Here is a 19,137-nt window from a genome sequence, read left to right on the forward strand (position 1 = left end):
AGAAAGGCACCTGTGAGAGTTATATTGCTACACACAGCTGCATATTCAGTGGGCAGAGAATGGAGGTTTACATGGCTATTATGTGTCAGCTGGACCCCTGTGAGAAAACACCAAACAACAGTACTCAAACAAACCAGCCAGTGTTACAACCACAGAGACAGGACAGAGAGTGATGTAAGCCCTGATAGAGAGAGTGAGAGATCAGGAAGAATAGTTAAAGTCCCATTATTCAAAAGAAAAGAAGAGAAACAAGGCCCACCCTTGAAGAAACACAAGTAAAAGAGAACAAGCAAAATAGAAAACTACTACAAACACAGGAACAGCTCTGTTTTACCTTGCTTACATCACCAGGCTGTCTACCAGTAACTATTTTATAGGCTGATGTTTGGCCATTCATTCATTGGCCTATATTCAGCAAATGTAAGATTGGCATCAGCCCATTTTAGCTTATGTCAGTTCCAAAAGATACCAACAGCTTTGTCATGTTTCATACACATGTTCTGTTTTTATTGTGTGTGTGTGTGTGTGCGTGCGTGCGTGCGTGCGTGCGTGCGCATGTTAATGTGGTTTACGAGGTGTTTTTCCTGTGTAATGGTCAGATTTTTGTGAAGTAGGACTAACTAGATAACCAGATAACCATAATCAGCTTCATCCAGCATGTATACTGTACACATTAATTTAATTAATGTACAACAGCTATGCCCACTTTTTCAGCTGTCTGAGTTCCAGAAGTATTTTCCCCATTAATTTTTTCCATCTAATTTTCATAAAATCCTTTATAAAAGAGTTCAAAGGCATGAACCAAACCAACCAGCTCTGAGGTTAATCTAAACATTACAAACTTTGTTCTGAGGCTAAAAATATGTGACAATCTGACAAAAAGACAAAAGTACATAACGTACACAGTTATGAATGAACTACAATACCATGAAGCATTGCAAATGACATAATCCAATATAAAGCAATGGAAATATATAAAACGATTGATTTTAGGTTGTTGATAAGTATAGAAACAATATAGTTTACGTTATTTGCGAAATATTCTGATAAATAGTTCATATAAATAGTTTGAGGGTAAAGGGAGATCGACTCATTTGCATCATTCTCAGTGCATCATGGGTATGGGCGGTCACTTCTGGGTTGTTTGGCAGGCTTTCTTGAACGCAGTTCTCTGATTGGTGGATCTTTCTCTGCTGGACTACTAGTGTGCATTTGTTAACCAGAAACTATTTCATTTAAACAAAGACATAGAAATTACATGGACAGATGGCTTTAACAGAAGAATACCACTGATAACCTCAGAGCTCACAGTCGGTCTGTCTCTAAGTTAGAGACAGACCGACGGTTTGTAAGTTATCTGTAAAAATAAATTAATCTATGGAAAAAATGAATGGGATTTTTACTTCTGGAACCAGACTTTTGTGTTCTATTGGCCTCGCCATTGTGTGCATGCTCCAAAAGACAGAGGTTACACAAGAAATGTATCTAACACTTGCTCAAGCTTCCTTCAAATACTGCTCATCGTATCATGTGTACTTGGATAGACAGATAAAGACTGTAGCCCGACTACGCCAAACCCCCTATAGTTAGATTTTTACTGTGAATGTTTACATATTACGTTTTGATAGAAACTCCTATTTTGATTGATGCTCCTCCCAAAATATTTAGAACTGAATGTTGAGTAGATATTGTGTAAAGAAAGTGTTTCATTTAATTTGATTACAGCAAGTTTGTGTACATCTACTTTGATATAATTAAAGGTGCACTCAGTCATTTTTCCTCATTCAATTTTTTTTACTCCTATAGAAAGGAATCGTAATTTCAAAACATACAGTATGTATACAATCATGCCTACTCACATGAGATGAAGAATTTAGTCTATCAGTAACCTTACAAAAGCTGATTTATTTTACAAGGAGAGAGTCCCCTCATGGGGGCTGCCATGTTAGGATCACATGACCAGCTGAATACTACTCGCAACCCTGTTATTGGACACTTTCCCTCATTGATTAAATTAACCATAACTGACTGTGTATAGTGAATTTCTACAATGGCATTAGTAACCAAAAACTGTTGCGTTTGAATGATGTTGAAAAGAAAAATCAGTTTTGAAATCTGCCATTTATAAAAACATATTGGTGACCATTTCTCTCCACTGTAAACTATGAACTTTGTGAAAAAAGGCAGGTCAAAACAGGTATAAGCGTCTAGTTCAGGGTGACTGGTCCTTTTGAGGGAGAAACATACATACGGCCTGAAAGGAACCCAGAGCCCCCTGTGAGTCTGATGAAACAGAGCCTTGAGCAGGGGCTGAAAAAAAGCCTCAAGCCTCACAGAGACAGACAGACAGGTAAAAAAGAGACAGAGAGAGAGAGACTCCTCAGTCAGCTGGTTATGAAACAGTCTAACACTGATTCAAACACACACCAGACTTTGTCATGCCAGTATAGTTTTGCTGAGGAAGAGAGTAGTAGAATGAGTTGAAGAGTAAGAGTGAATAAAGAGAGCTAAAGGCATAAAGAGGGCGAAGAGTAGGAGAAACAGAAGGGTAGGGGGAGAACGAGGGAACCAGAACCTTGTGTGTTGCTGCTCTGGTTACCCAGTATCTGTTGCATGTCTCTAATGGAATGTCAAAGCTCTGACCTCCCGAGAAACTGTGAGAAGCACTCTAGACAGAAGATCTCTTATTTAGATACACACTGTGTTTGTGGGAATGAATATGTCCATATTGATAGTGTGTGTGTATTTGATCATTTGTGTGTGCAGGAGTTTGTTGGATGTATTCCAGTGAGTTCCCTCACTGTGTGAGATCTGATGATTAAAGTCAAACACAGTGCATTACCGTGCATGCTTGAGGTGCTCTAAATGTATCCCATTACTCAGATGTCTATCACTAATTTTGTTTCAACAGTACTGTGTGTATGGCTCCAAATAGCTTTGGACACTTAAGCCACACTTACAAATGTAGGCCTATGCATTTCATTGCATAAGCTACAAAACATCAAATCGGCAAGCAAATTATACTAGACATTTTCTTTAATTTAACTTTTCTTAGCTTTTTGATATTTTAACCAATTGGTCCCAGGGTAATTTTAGTGGATGTATGAAGTCAGTTCCCCTCAAGAACACGCGCCGTTGATCACATGAACTATTTACATCACGAATTATGAGATTGCTAAGGGTTTTCTGTATATTGTATGTACACAATGGACTCCACGCATGGTCACTTCCGTGTTTTGCCTCAGGGGGCACACTTGCCTCTGGCACGCGGTGCAAGTCACTGTTTCTTTCTATGCTGATTAATGCTGTTGAGACGACTCTCGACAGCATAATCGAAAATTACTTTGCATACGCGTTATTATACGTTTCTGCGGATGACATTGGACAATATCCATCGCACAGTTGCAGCAGTCATGCAGCTGTTGCTCCATCCAGTAAAAGGAAGAAGGGGTTTAAAAATGTGTATTTTAAGTTATCGACCACAATGAGGGTGAATATTCACAAGCCATAGACCAGCACTGGCTTAGCAAGGTCCCTGTCCCTGTTTCCGACTGTATTACACATGTATTTATTTTGATTAATTTTGCTAGATAAAGTATAGCCCTGTGATATTATAAATTTATATAATATGACAATTGATAATACTCCAGCTTCACAGAAAATAATGGAGTGAACAATCATATATTTCTTAACATAGTGATACAATTTGTCTAATAGTGGTCAATATTTGTGGGTAGGTGGGCTTCATCACATTTATCTATGACTGGGAATGTTAATGTTATTAAAATTAATTGTATTCCAAAATTCAACTACATGCTACAATCTCTCCCTATAGATTTCTCCCTCTCTTATTTCAAGCAATTTGATAGCATAGCGAAGTCCTTCATTTGGAATGGTAAACATCCCAGCTGGACTGGGAAGAGAAATCGGTCCAATGTTGAGGCCAAGGTTGATGAGAGGGGAGGGGGGAGGGTGCTCTGTCCTTTTCTGCATATCACAGCACTGTTTTGTGGTCCATTCTACATAACGCGCCGGCTCATTTTAGCTTTTCGCTGCCTATTCGGCGCATTCCGCGGTCCACCCACCTGCCCGCTCGGTTCTCCCGATGGCCAGTCTGCTCCTGTTCGGCCCCAAAGTGCGTAGGCCCACCGGAAAAATGGCAGGTTTGCCATTTTTAATTGTATTTTATTCATGCAGTATAATATAATTATCACTTTCAGTATAATTAACGTTAATACAAATTTTGTCCCGCTTCTGAGAGATATGTCATGTGCATGTGAAAAAACTGAAGAGAGCCCTGATGCTGGATGAATGCTTATGAGAAGTGAACATTTTATTCTCCTATTTTCTTTTATTTGCAAAAAAGGACAGTTAACGATGATACAGTAGTTTGACACAATAGCCTAAATATAGATTAAATTGTATGTTAACTTTACAATTATGTTCCATTCGTTAACATGCTTTCATGTATTGGGTATAATGATCAAACAATTAACAATATTTTTTTTACAGTTTTTATTAATCTTTGTCAATATAAATTAATAAAAATAGAATTGTTCATTGTTAGTTTATGTTAGATCATAGTGTTATCATATACAACTACATCTATTAGTATGTTGAAATTAACATTAATTTAGATTAATAAATGATATAAAAGTATTGTTCATTGTTAATTCATGTTACCTAATATTGTTAACTAATGTTAACAAATAACCCCACAGTAAAATGTTACCAATTGTGTTATTGTATCATTACTTTTATTTCTGAATATTGTGGTGTGATATTACAGATTATGAATAAAAATGAATTAATCCTCAACTGAAAATTGTTATAGTCCATCAATAGTGCTTTACTCATGTGTAATCTCATGCTTTGACTAAGAGAGAAATATAATAATTTACACACAAAAAAATCAGTGCTGTGTTGTATTCTCAGTGATGTTTCGTCACCCTGTGGATGCAGCAAAAACCTCAAAATCAAAAATGGGATTGTTTGTGCCCTGACATGAATTGCTTGTGTTGCTGTATTTCTCACTTGTAAATTACTGTACAATAGCTGGATGTAAATACTTTGCACACAGAGGAAGCCTTTCACAACTGTATAGCAGTGCTCGGCCGTTCTGCAATTCATATAATTATATGAGCTAACAATATTTTCTACCCTAACTCTACCATTTTGTATTTTTAAATTTCAATTAAGATGATATTTAGTATGTGTATTACTATCCTTGTGGAGACTAAATGTATAGAAAAGGCTGACCCACACATCTGCAGTACAAAGAAAAAGAGGGAGTGAGAGAGAGAGAAAAAGAAAAAAAAGGCCCCAAACCAATGCAATGAAAGACTAGAGTCAAATGTCTGACTACATTTAACAGACTTTCGGGGGGCTGATGGTCTGACAGTCAAGCAAACCAAGTAATTGGTTGAATTTAAACTCACGTGACTGCGCCACTGGGGGAGGGACAGTGGAGGAGTGACAGATTCACATTCTGTTCATAGACAAAACATCAATTCCCCTATTCACTCTGAGCTGAGGTTTCATATTCACAACCTGCCAATGCCCAAATAGAAAGGAGACAGAGAGAGTAACTTGGGCAAGGATGTACGGAGAGGTGAATGCAGAGATCTTAATTTAGCTGCACCCTGCATGCAGGGGAAATACTGGACGCAAAAGGCTGTAAGTGGGTCAGAACAAAGAACATGAAGCCAAGAAAATGAACTACTGTGCGGGGCAAATACAGAGCCCTATTTTATTTGAATGCAGCAATGCTGCAAATGTGTTGGGAATACAAATCTGCAAGCACCAATAAAACTGAAAGCTGAGAGAAACAGTGAGGGAGAGAAAGAGAGAGAGGTCATGCACAACATGAGCTCCTGAACTTTGAGTTTTTTTGCTTTTAAAATTATGTAACCTAAGAAAAACACAAAATATAATTTAGCACAAATCTGATGGTGAACTTTACTCTAAACAGCTAAGAGATTCAGCAAAAACTTTGGAAAACAAGGAAAATCTGTGAAAAACAACACAGAAGAACTTCTTTACTCTTTAAGGTGCGTACACACTGCAGCTGCCAGCGACTCAATACCATTCATTTTCAATGCGAGCACAGCGACTTCCGGCGACACAAGCTGTCACGACCGTTGGCGCTAGAAGTGGGCGTGTCCAGCGACACGACAAAGTTGAGAAAAGTTCAACTTTGGAGCGACTAACGGAAGCGACAGCCAATAGAAGAGAGGACGGGAGAGCTCACGTGATCCTTCTCTCTTTCTCTCAGCTCCTGCAGTAATGGAAAGATGGATGAAAGGCTAATTCTTGCTGTTAGAAATTTTCCAGTGCTCTATGATATGTCTCTTCCCACGTACAAGGGCATTTTTAAGAAAAATACTGCGTGGAAAGGTGTATCTGAGATCGCGGGGATTTTATGGACCCAGACAGACCGGCATTTGCATTTTCGCCACAGATAAACAGCCGCTCTGGCAAACAGCACGCCTGGTTTCTCACTCATCTTTGATATAAAGCATTTTATGTACTGATTCCATTTATATTTAGTCTTTTCCCTCCAAAATGTTTGTTTTTAGTGGCAAGAAAAGAGATTCGCTGTCAACAGCAATGGAATGACATCCGTGAATGTCATTTATAAACGTTACTAGGCAACCATAGTGGGAACACCCACTAGCGACTTCACCGCCAGCCACTGGCGACCGCACCTTCAAGCTGCGTACACACTGCCAGCGACTTTATCGCTGCAGGTCGCCAGTGGCTGGCGGTGAAGTCGCTAGTGGGTGTTCCCACTACTGGTTGCCTAGTAACGGGCTCTAAAAACAGGGCTCTAGAGTGCGACCAATTTGGATGCGACCAAAATTTGTAAGGGTGCGACTAATTTTTTTCCTTGGTCGCACCGGTGCACCTAACGTCCTCGCACGCATCCGCTGCTTCTCGGCTAACTTTTTTTTTCCCCCGCGAACTAAGCGTTTGTTCTCCTATACAGAACTCACTCATGGTTGGATCATATTGTGGTCTAAACCAATCAGAGACAGAGATGGGGCGGGTCTTTGCCTCTGATTGGCTGTGGTCCAGATATTCATGTAGGCTCCGTGCTGTGTGATTGAAATTGCGACCGGAGCAAAAGAGAATCAGTTACGGCAATCAGCATCAGCAAAAAAACAACAAAAAAAACCCCGCAGAAGTCGAATAATGAAAAGAAATAGACCCATAGAGAGTTTTTTCTGTAAGAAAAGTAGGCCTGTTCCTCCCTACACTCTACCCGGTCAATGCTCCGACAACAGCCCAGACATGGAGCTACTTCAGCCAGTCTCCCCAGTCCCTGGTAAGATGCCAAGTCCTGGTCCTTCGTCGGAGATGGCATCCGACTCAGAGACGGAGGTAGAGCCTAACGTTACCGGGCCCGAGATAGAGACTCAAAATAAAAAGGGAAAAACATATATATTTCGTAAAGACTGGTTAGACCAGTTTCCCTGGTTAAGGTTTAATAAGAAAGAGAACATAATGCACTGCATTTATTGTAAAGAATGTGGCCAGAGCATGGCAGGGAACAGTGCATTTGTAAGTGGATCAACAACGCTTCGAATCGAAACGCTGAAAAAGCACAATATTTTAAAAAAAACACACTTCATGCCGCGATAAGTGTGTGACTAAAGTGGCTCCTCTTCCGGCTGCATTTCAGCGACAGGCAGCAGCTATCAGGTCCTCAGAACAATCAGAGATGATAATAAAATTCAACGTCGCCTATAACATCGCAAAGGGAAGTGTTGAAATGTTTTATTTTGCTTAATTTATTTTAGTTTGGAAGCTCAGTGAAGCACTTTAAACATTTTTTTTTATTTAAAAAAAAAGATTTTTATTTTTATATGCAGCATAATTGTGCTTCAAATAAAAAAAGTATTTACCTACACCTTATTCTTGTTTAAAATCATTTACATAATATATGAATGTATATGGAGCGTGATAAAAAGGTGACCTTGAAATTGTGCCGTTAAAGGCGACGCAAACCGAGGAAAAATTTGGGTGCACTTAAATTTTGTGCTGGTCCACCTAAATAAAAAAGTTAGGCGCACCAGTGCAACCAAGGCAAAAAGTTAATCTGGAGCCCTGAAAAAGGATTAACCTATTTGAAAAATTATTTTAACTAAAAGAAGAATCTAGCAAACAACAACAGACACAAAAACAAAGACAGAACTGAAGAAATTTAAAACAAACTAACAGAGGCCTTCAACCTGCCCTCTTATTCACTTTTTTTTATTGAGCTCTTATTCACCAAATATATATTTATACAAACAAGTTGGAAGATAGAGTTAAATTAAAAGAAAACTTTTAAAACTTTACAAACAAACCTGGCCAAAAGCTACAAGCTACACTAATTCAAACGAACAATAGGACAGTTGGCCTTCACACCTTCTGATTGGCTTGTGGAGCTATTGCCCTGAACATCAAAGACGTGTGAACTGTAGCGCTATGGCAACATCAGCTTTGGGGGCTCGCACCATTGACTTCCCTACAGATGTCCAGTCTGAAAAGAGCAGACAACAACACAAATTTAAAACACAAAAAGAAAACCCTGAGACCCTGTTTAAAGACACATCACACAGCAAGGGCAAAATCATCACCATCAACCTGCTTTTCTACACAGAAATACCAACAATCTAGCACACAGCTTTCTGCACACTTTTTGAACCTTTTACAAAGCATGGAATTTGTAAAGGCAGACAATTGTGTATACAGTCAGGTCCATAAATATTGGGACATCGACACAATTATAATCTTTTTGGCTCTATACACCACCACAATGGATCTGAAATGAAACGAACAAGATGTGCTTTAACTGCAGACTTTCAGCTTTAATTTGAGGGTATTTAGAGGAATTACAACAGTTTGTATATGTGCCTCCCACTTTTTAAGGGACAAAGATCAACTTTGGGTTGATGTTGCGTGTCGGAAAGTCAGTGACGCTGGTAGTGATCAATCAGTGATCTGCAGGATTTTGACATCACATTTAGTATCGGCTCAGCTCGCTTGGAACCTCGACCGAGGAGGTACTAAAAAATCAGGTACTAGGTACCAGGTTCTATCCACAGTGGGAAAACACAAAAAAAGGGAGCAGAGTAGAGCTATACCGTGCAGTGGAAAACCCCATAAGTGTTTGAAAATGTGTTTCCTATATTTCTCCATTTTGGATAGCCAATTACTCATGATTCATAATTTTTTTTTTAAATTATTATTCCAATAGTACCTAAATTGGTTTGTATTGGATTGGATATTGAATGAAATGCTAAAACATACTAGCACTAAATTCCAATTGGCCATTCTATAATTATTAAATCTGGTTCTGACTGTAGACTACTTCCCTGCCATTTGGAATCAAGGACTGGTAACACCCAACTTTAAAAATGGAGCTAAATATGAACCAAGCAATCTGTGAAAATTATATTGTTGAATAATAAACTTGAGACTCTTAGACGTCATGAAGACACACAATGTTCTGACCAGAAGTCAGATTGGATTTCTACCAAATTACTGTACATCTGACCATATTTACACGCTTCATACTTTAATTGAAAAACATGATTTCCAAAATAAAGGCAATATATTTTTGCATCCTTTTCAAAAAGCATTTTATTTGATCTGGCACCCAGGATTATTCTTCAAACTTATTGAAACAGGTAGGAGGTTAAACCAATTACCTTATATAGTCAGTGTACACTGAAAGCAAATGCGGCATGAAAATTAGCACAAAAAAGTACAAAATATATTTTCCAGGAGCATGGAGTGAGACAGCGATGCTGCTTAAGCCCAACATTATTCAATTTATACATCAATGAACTGGCTACCCCTGGTCTCACTTTTCACGACTCAGAAATCAAATGCCTGCTTTATGCAGATGACCTGGTTCTGTAGTCCCTTACTGAACAGGGTCTACAGCAGAACCTGGACCTGCAGGAGCAATACTGTCAGACCAGGGCCCTTAAAGTCAACCTCAATAAAACTCAAATCATGACATTCCAAAAAAGATCCAGATCTCAGGGAACACAATGCACATTCAAATTAGGAACTAACCAAATAACACACTCATCGCACAACAATTATCTAGTGCTAAAAATCACTTCCACTGGAAACTTCAACCCTGCAGTGAATGAACTCAGAGATAAAGCCTGCACGGGCTATAGAGATACCTGTTAGACTTTGGTTACATTTTTAGAATCAGTGATTGAGCTGATTGCACTGTATGGCAGTGAAATGTGGGGTCCACTGACAAATCCAAATCAAGAATTCACCAAATGGAAAAAACATCCAATAGAGACCCTGCATGCAGAATTCTGTAAAATATTCTACAAGTACACCGGCACACAACATATAATGCATGCAGGGCAGAATTAAGCAAATATCCACTAATTATAAAAATACAAAAACGGGGGCATAGGTAGCTCAGCAAGTCAAGACGATGACTACCACACCTGGAGTCGCAAGTTAGAATCCAGGGCGTGCTGAGTAACTCATGTCAGGCTTCCTAAGCAACCAATTGGCCTTGTTGCTAGGGTGGGTAGAGTCATGTTGGGTTAGCCTCCTCGTGGTCGCTATAATGTGGTTCTCGCTCCCAGTGGGGCCCATGGTGAGTTGTGCGTGGATGCCGCGGAGGATAGCATGAGCCTCCACATGCGCTAGGCTAGGTTTTTTCTTCCGCCATTATCTATATTTATTTTTATTATTTAACATTACCACACTACCTTATTTGTCAAGTATACATTGTATATTTCTTTTTTCTATATATTTTGTATATTGTTTTGCACAGTCTTCGTTTTGCAGTCTTATTTGTATATGCAGCTCAGCTGTAAATGCTTTGGCAATACAAATGTACAAATACTATATTTGTTATGCCAATAAAGCATATTAAAACTGAAATATGAAACTGAAAGAGAGAGAGATAGACAGAGAGAGAGAGATGGGGCAGAGGGAGAGAGAAGACCTAGAAGGGTATTGCAAAGTAAAACAAGGACAAGGGCAGATGATATACAAGAACATTTATCCAAAAAAGAAAATAAGCATAAAATAATCCAGCAGATTAAAGAGAAATAACAAGGGTAGATGCATTCTCAGACAGATTTCAGTCTATCCATTCAAAGAGAGGCATACAAAAACAAACATGGCTTCCAAAGGAAGAGGGTGTGTCTCATTCCACTCTACTTGCCTATGATGTGAATCAGTAAGCTATATAATGAACACACATTTTGGCACTAGTGATTATCCACTAAACATTGGGTCAGTAACAACTCAGTTACCTGTGACGCGAAAGTCAAATTACAAAGTTGTGCATTAAAGGAGACTTATTATTCCCCTTTTTACAAGATGTAATATAAGTCTAAGGAGTCAACAGAATGTGTCTGTGAAGTTTCATCGCAAAATACCCCACGGATCATTTATTATACCATATTGTAAATGCCTCTTTTTGGGTGGAATCAAAAACACGCTGTTTTCGGGTGGGTCTCTTTAAATGCAAATGAGCTGCTGCTCCACGCTCCCTTCGCGGAAGAGGGCTGTGCCTTTACAGGGGCACATTTGCTTCAAAAACAAAACTTGTCCACTGCTTCTTCAGTGGCTCTGATGCCGGGAGTACATGAAGACTCTAATGTTCACTTTCACAGCCAACAACAGAACACTTATGACGCTTACGAAGCTGAGACATTATTCTGATCACTGTAGCTGCTCCAGCGTGGAAAAAAATAGCGGACTGTGTGTAGATCACTCAGGGGAGGATCTTTGATAATAGGGTGGAGCCCTGTGCTAATGTGACATCATGTTAGAGCGGAAACAAAAACCAATCTCTTTGAGACACTGTTTTTAATTAATAGAAATATAAGAAAGAGGAGTGGGTAGACTTTTAACATTGTAGGGTGGTTATGTACACACACTGCCGACTCACATTTATGTTCAAAAACCATGTAAAAATGAATGTAGCATAATAGGTCCCCTTTAAAACATAGCTGGTATTTATCAACAACATTACTATAAAACACCTTGACTGATATCCTTCTGCTTTCACTTGTTTGTTTATCATGTATCTTCACTGCAGCTGTTTGAATGTACAGAGCAGTAAAAAAGAGAAATGAGGAAGAGAAGGGTTCTCCACAGCGATGATTAGGTTAGGTTTACTTGCAGTTGTCCTGAGAATGCAATCTTCAAGAACACATTTCCACTTATGCAAGAAACAAATCAATGCGCATGCACACACACTAATAAAGCACAAGAAACTAGACCAAAGCATAACATAAGCACCAAACACACAGCAATGATTGACAATGGCACAAACTGGGAAATGTATGCAGAATCCAAATATAACCAAAGAAAGCGCAAGGGTCAGTGCAATCATGGAAGCATAAAAAGGTTTGAATGACATTCCAAATCACGCTGTTCTCAGATAAACTCCCATAACACAGCCTCTTCTATGATCATGAAATAACTCTTTGACTGAACTTGATTCAATCATGGACAGTGGTTCCACATGTTTGAAATTAGTTTTCGAAAATTACCATGCAATCTTAGTTTACATAAGTACAAGAAAACATACTGTTTCGAGTATACCCAACAAAACTATGTGCAACTAGACATCTTTTGGTTACATGCTAGCTAGTGACAGTGAATGTTAGTATGCTAAATACGCTAATGGGAAACACTATTGACACCGGATTCACACATCCTCCAAGAGCGTGGCGTGAGTGAGCCGATCGTGAGCTCTGTGAGAAACATAAGCACCTCTGCGCAGAAAATAAAGTTATCTATGGGGTCCTATGCTACATTTATTCTTTAATAAGGTCGTAATAAGCGGAGATTATTGCTGCTTCAAGGACAACAGCGGGCAGTCACGTGTACTTTATCAGCACACTTGGATGTGATTGGTTAATGTTGTGTCTAAACTGTACACCTATATACAGAATGGCAAAGGGTCCGGCAGTTTATTAATTCTATACTTTATTTATTTCATTGAGATTACTTGCATACAGACATATAAATCTTAGTGTACTATAGGTTCGGTTTGAATAATTTTTATTTGCTTTTGTGACTTTTCAATAATCTCCTGATTATATTAGTGTTGTACTGCACCCAGAGCCACTGAGATCAGCGTGAGCTGCGCGGCAAAAATAGGCTCAACAGCGAAACTGTCCGCTCACTGCAGCATCCGGGACACTTCTTTAATATCGGGTTTACTGATAATGTTGGACACAAAATACATAACATTTTTATTTGGACATGTATTTTGCAACTAAATTAGTCACATTAATTTGTTGTAGACTGTGTGCAATATCTGTTTAGTAAAGCCGTTCACTTGAGGTCAGTGATAAATTATAAAGTAATATAAGAATATTTCAGCTCTGTAGGTCCATATAATGCATGGGCGCCAAAATTTTGACTCAAAAAAGCACATAAATTCAGCATAAATGTAATCAGTTTGACTTCAGTGTTTAAATCAATATCTTTAGAAGAGAAATGATAAGTGTGGGTGAGAAACAGAATAATATTTAAGACCATTTTTGATAGAAATACTTCTCCCTGCCCAGTAGGGGGTGATATGCATGAAGAATGTGATTCACCAAATACACAAGAAGAAGAATGTCAAAGTGAATGTTAATGTGGAGATTGACTGAGCAGGGAGGAGAATTTATAGTAAAAAAGAACTGATCCGTTTCTCACCTACACCTATCATATTACTTCTGAAGACATGAATTAAACCACTGGAGTCTATAGACATTCATGATGACTTACGAGACTCTTCTTCTTCTTCTTCTTCTTCTTCTTCTTCTTCTTCTTTTGGCTGCTCCCATTAGGGGTCACCACAGCATATTTGACTTGGCTGGAGGCCTTTCCTGACGCAACCCCCAGTGTCTGGGGGACTCCCACTCATGACTACAGGGCAATTTACAGTCTCCAATTTACTTAACCTGCATGTATTTAGACTTGTGTGGGAAACCGGAAACACCCGGAGGAAACCCACCCGAAACACGGAGAGAACATGCAAACTCCACACAGAAAGGCCCAGTTGAGCTGGGTCTCGAACCCTTCTTGCTGTGAGGGGAAAGTGTTAACCACCGAGCCACTGTAACCCCCTACTTATGTGACTCTTGGAGCTTCAACATTTTTGGCACCCATTCACTTGCATTGTATGTACCAAAAGAGCTAAGAAACTCTTCTAAAAATCTTAATTTGAGTTATGCTAAAGAAAGAAAGTCATATACATCTGGGATGGCATGAGGGTGAGTAAATGATGAGATAATTTTGGGGTGAACTATTCCTTTGTTCACTTGGTTTACATGCATTTTTGAGTCATTTGAACATAAGAGGATTAAGTAAAACTGTTGATAGTGAAAGTTCTTTTTTTTTGTGTGTTGTCACTTGTTAGCACTAGGGGTGTGCACGAGTAATCAATTAATAGACTAATCATTCAGCTTTAAAACAATACTTGTATATTGCAATTAAATTTTTCTTTATGACTTTGCCTGCCGGGGGCAACAAAGAAACTGCTTCTCTAACCTAAATCTTGCTGTTACAAGATGGATGGCACTGTGGATGCAAGACATTGTAAAAGGAATAATTGAATAGAATTTCAATTGTTTGTATCCCTTCAGAAGACCTGGAATGAATGTTTCTATGTGTAAGATCTAGATGTTGTTGTTCTTGCATTGTGCAATTTTTTTCATAAGAAAAACTTTCAAAGATTGAAGGTTAAACTTAAAATTCTAAATTTTAAGTAATCCATTATTCATTTTCATTATGTGTTAAAGTGCTCAACTTCAAAATGACTGGAAATGCCCATCCCAAGTTATCACTCCCTAAATGCAAAACAAGTGACTGTTTTGGGGCTTTTCCACTGCACGGTACAAATAGACTCATCTCTACTCTGCTCGCTTTTTTGGGGTTTTCCACTGTGGATAGAACCTGGTACCTGGTACCAATTAGTTCCACCTCGGTCGAGGTTCCAAGCGAGCCGAGTCGATACTAAATGTGAAGTCAAAATCCTGCAGATCACTGATTGGTCAGGGAGAATCGTCACTACCAGCGTCACTGGATTTCCGACATTCGACATCAACCCGCTATTTTTAAAGTTAGCAACAGCTATAACGGTATCATTTGTTCACGCGACTTTAGAATTGTGAAAAAATAAATGGCTGTGCGCAAAACCACGCCGCGGTCAATAAACAAGGTGCAGACGGTCCACTCGTTAGCAATGAGCAAAACGAAAAAGTTTCTCAGGAAGTGTCTCAGCTGTTGGCCGCACACGGCTACCACCGACCTACCAACAGTGTAGGGAAAAGTACAAAAAAAGTTACAAGTGACTACAGAAACATCAAGGAAAAGTGGAAGTGGTTCGACCAAATGGACACTATCTTATCCTGCGAGCAATGGGAGGGAGAACGCCCTGGACTCAACCACAATAGAGGACGGTACATTTTGTTACGTTAACTCTATACTCTATAACTCTATACTATGCTTGAAAGCTTCACTTTATTTAGTTGACCAGCTACTGGAAGCTTTCTTCTAAAACAACTAGGCCAATTTATGCACAACTGCTTTATGCAGCACAATGAGCTAGTAGCTAACAGCTAGTGGGTGTGTTAACTGTTTTGGTCAGTTTGTGTTGTGTTTAAGATGATGTCACGGCAGTAGAGGCGGCGCAACCATGACGATCAGCCTATAATCCCATCCATGAGGATGGCACTAAACTGCAGTGGAAATGCAAGCTCAGAAAAGTAAAGCGAGTAGAGTTGACGCGAGAAGAACTGTAACGTGCAGTGGAAAAGTGCCATTTGTCAAGCATATGCTCAGGGGTGTAAAGTAGGTTAAAAATACATAAGTATTATTTTTGGGAATTTGTACTTTACTCGAGTGCAATTTAAATGGAATACTTTTTAACCTAATTACATTTTCAAAGAAATTAAATTGTACTTTTTACTCCTTACAATTTGATTTAAACTTGAAAAGTACTCGCAACATTTTTGCAGATCATTTTCTTTTGTTTAACTGGACTGATGCTGCCTTTTTACTGCATCTGACAAACCAGAGATCAGTAATTTTCAAATGGAGTGTCGCAAGGTCTGCTATGTGGAGTTCCAACCATCTGCAGAGGCCAAATTTCGGATCTGATTTAAGCTTCAGATACGTTGAAATATTTGTGCGACTAGACCTTATGTGACCGCCCGACTGAATGTGATGTATTCATTCAAATCTAGGAGAATAAAGTGAGAAACATGGATAGTTTTTGTCCAAAACTGTGGCAACCTTGTTGCAAAATTAAATTATGCGGTTCATTACACATCTCAGGGCAGTTCCGAAGTGAAATGTCCACTGTGTGGCGATAAAATCGAGTGAAATGTTCTCCCGAACAGATGAAGTTTTAAAGGTTCATGTTTATCAAGATTTAAATCAACAAAACCAACCTCCCTACCCTAAACCTTAAACCATAAAAAGCAAATGTGATATGAAAAACACAATTTCTGAAGAAACCACATCATTTTGTGGTGCTTCTATGACACTTTCAGCTCATGTTTCGTCTCACATGCTCTTCAGGACTCGTACCCCGGTCCTTTGTATTGCATATGCAGCATTCTATTCTACCTCACAATTTGAGTGAAAGGGGATAAAAGTCGTTGTTTTAGCGCCACTTGTGTTCATTCCACCAGGAAACTCCTGTGTTGTGTATGTTGTAGGCCACATACAAATAATTTAGCAAAAATTTAGTTATTGTAACATGATTCTATGACCAGGTTGTGAATGCCACTGGGGAAGAAATTTGACAGTCATAAGAGAGAGTAAAAAGGCGACTGAGTGAAAACACAAATCAGGCATCAAAACATTTTAATGTACAGCAAGAAAAGAACTTTTGAAACCTGGTTTATAAAATGAGTATGCAGTTTAAAATGGATATCGAATTCCGATATGGTCACTACTATATTGTGTGTCCCAACAATCAGATTACGCAGGTTTACAGGCTTTCCCTCAGCCTCCTTTACTAATAAAGTCTAATCTTCATTTGCCAGCTAAAGCAGCGTCCCACTGAAGCGGAGTGCAATAAGCACACCAGAGCACATTAAAGGCAGGAGGAAATGTCAATTAAGAAATCAAACATGCAGCGAAGGAACCAGACAGAGGAAGATTGTAAAATGTGCAAAATGTGAAGAAAAGATATGTGACTCATAGGGAGGAGAAGTGGTGGGGGGGATGCTGTGACCGAGTGCAAACACTGCATTTATGCAGTCCATTACACTTTTACAGGTTTTAACAGTGTGGAGTGTGCAGGGGGGACTCTGTTTTCTATTGCTCTTTGTAAAACGAACACATCAGCAGAACACATCCAAGGCACAACCTGAAAGCTTTGATTTTTCCTTCCTAGGCTGCATCAATGTAAAAGTCCTTTTGGGAGGTGAGTTTTTCTTAAGTGCACACAAGGAAGAGCGATCAATGGCATCATTGTAAGCATCATTAAGCATGTCTCAGTAAGCATAATTCTAGACTGTTCTGATAGCAAGATATGTTCGATCCAGCCGATTGAAATCAGCTACCAGATTTGGGAGGAGAGAGAAAAAGCAAAAGCACGTATGTGAGTATAGAGAAAGATCAGCTGCAGTGGTGGATACCACAAATACAACCCTAAGGCAAACCGCTCAGTGTGTCATCAAACAGACCCAGCGGACCCTTGTATGACTCACACAAACGTCAACTCAGAGATACTTTCAAAGACCATTGGGACACAAGAGTACAAAATGAAAGGGCGATGATAGAGTTAGTACTAGCGCTAGACATCCTTGGTCAGTGATTTAAAGTGGCTTTGTGCAATTTGTTCTATGATAAAATACTTTCTCCTATTCCAGTTTAAAAGTAAAGCGTGTAATTTCTGTGCCATTAACAACACCAAACAGAACTGGAAAATTAATCCTGTTTTTCATTTTAAACAAATTTCATACACTCCCCTGTTGGTCATGGTTTGGACAAACAGGTAGTCCCAGCAAAGCTCACACCAGTGGTTGAGCCAATGTTGTTATGTTGGCCTCCTCAAAAAAACTGATTACAATAGAACACAACAGTCACAACCCACTTTGTCAGCCGTCAGGTATTTTCCCCATTGATTTTTCACAAGGGTTTAATACAATTCTACATAAAAGTGTTCTAAGCCATGAACCAAACCAACCAGCTCCGAGGTGAATCACAAGATTACAAGCTTTGATTTGAAGCAAAAAAAATCTTTGTAAATCAGACAAAAAGACAAAGGTACAAGACGTCTTTAAATCTTTAATGATTATAGTCCCATGAAGCACTGCGAATGATGTAATCAAATTAAAAACAATGGAAATATATAGAACTATTGTTTTTAAGTTGCTTATTAAAAGTGTAGAAACAACATATTATTTTTTAAAAGGCAACTTTTAAGACAAGTGTGTGAATTTCTCATAAAATCACCATTTGGGGCTGACTGGAATGATATTAGCTGAAAAGAAGAAATTGCTGATACATGCACTACCCAGAGTCAAAGACTTCTGCTCTCAGCATTTACAGTAAGTGCTGTAGGATGTTGTAATTGTGCACATTTGGCAGCATGAAGCAGATTTGGCTGAAAGAGTTGTACAAGTGTTTCTGTTCACTTGATTCGCAGTATACTGAACACTAATGGACTAATAAAAATAAAGGCATAAAATACAGTCAGATCAATCTCCTCTTTTGAAGCCATGTTGCAGTTGGGAACCATTACTATAGGAATGCATTTCAACTACAAATCATGCCCTAATGTCATCACTGGGTAATTTTTTCATTAATCATGATTCGTTATCATCATTAATTAGTTATATTAACAGCATGATTTTGAACAGCATTGGCTCAAAAAATGACATGAGTTAGGTGTGAAACTACCAGCTATTAGAAAAGGAACAGGCATCTAGGGCTGGGTATCGAGTTTTAGGCACCAAACCGAATTGCCTCTAAACAATCAAGTATCAAAAAATATCTTGTCATTCTGTAACAAATTTCGATACCTAAGGGGTCCTCAGCATCAGTGATAAGCATGTAGCAGGCTAGATGTGCCCAAATCTAAAAGTACCAATGATTGGCTGTGTTTAGGCATCAATGAAAAACACTAGTTTACGC

At 38.9% G+C, this 19,137-nt stretch overlaps 1 protein-coding gene across 2 annotated transcripts in view; it reads right to left on the bottom strand.

Moving 5' to 3' along the window:
- LOC127634831 (oxysterol-binding protein 2-like) overlaps positions 1–19,137 on the bottom strand; it is a 124,135-nt gene that overhangs the window by 85,939 nt on the left and 19,059 nt on the right. The window lies entirely within an intron of this gene.

The sequence above is a fragment of the Xyrauchen texanus genome, chromosome 4 (assembly GCF_025860055.1).
Source record: "Xyrauchen texanus isolate HMW12.3.18 chromosome 4, RBS_HiC_50CHRs, whole genome shotgun sequence".
Taxonomy (NCBI): Eukaryota; Metazoa; Chordata; class Actinopteri; order Cypriniformes; family Catostomidae; genus Xyrauchen; species Xyrauchen texanus.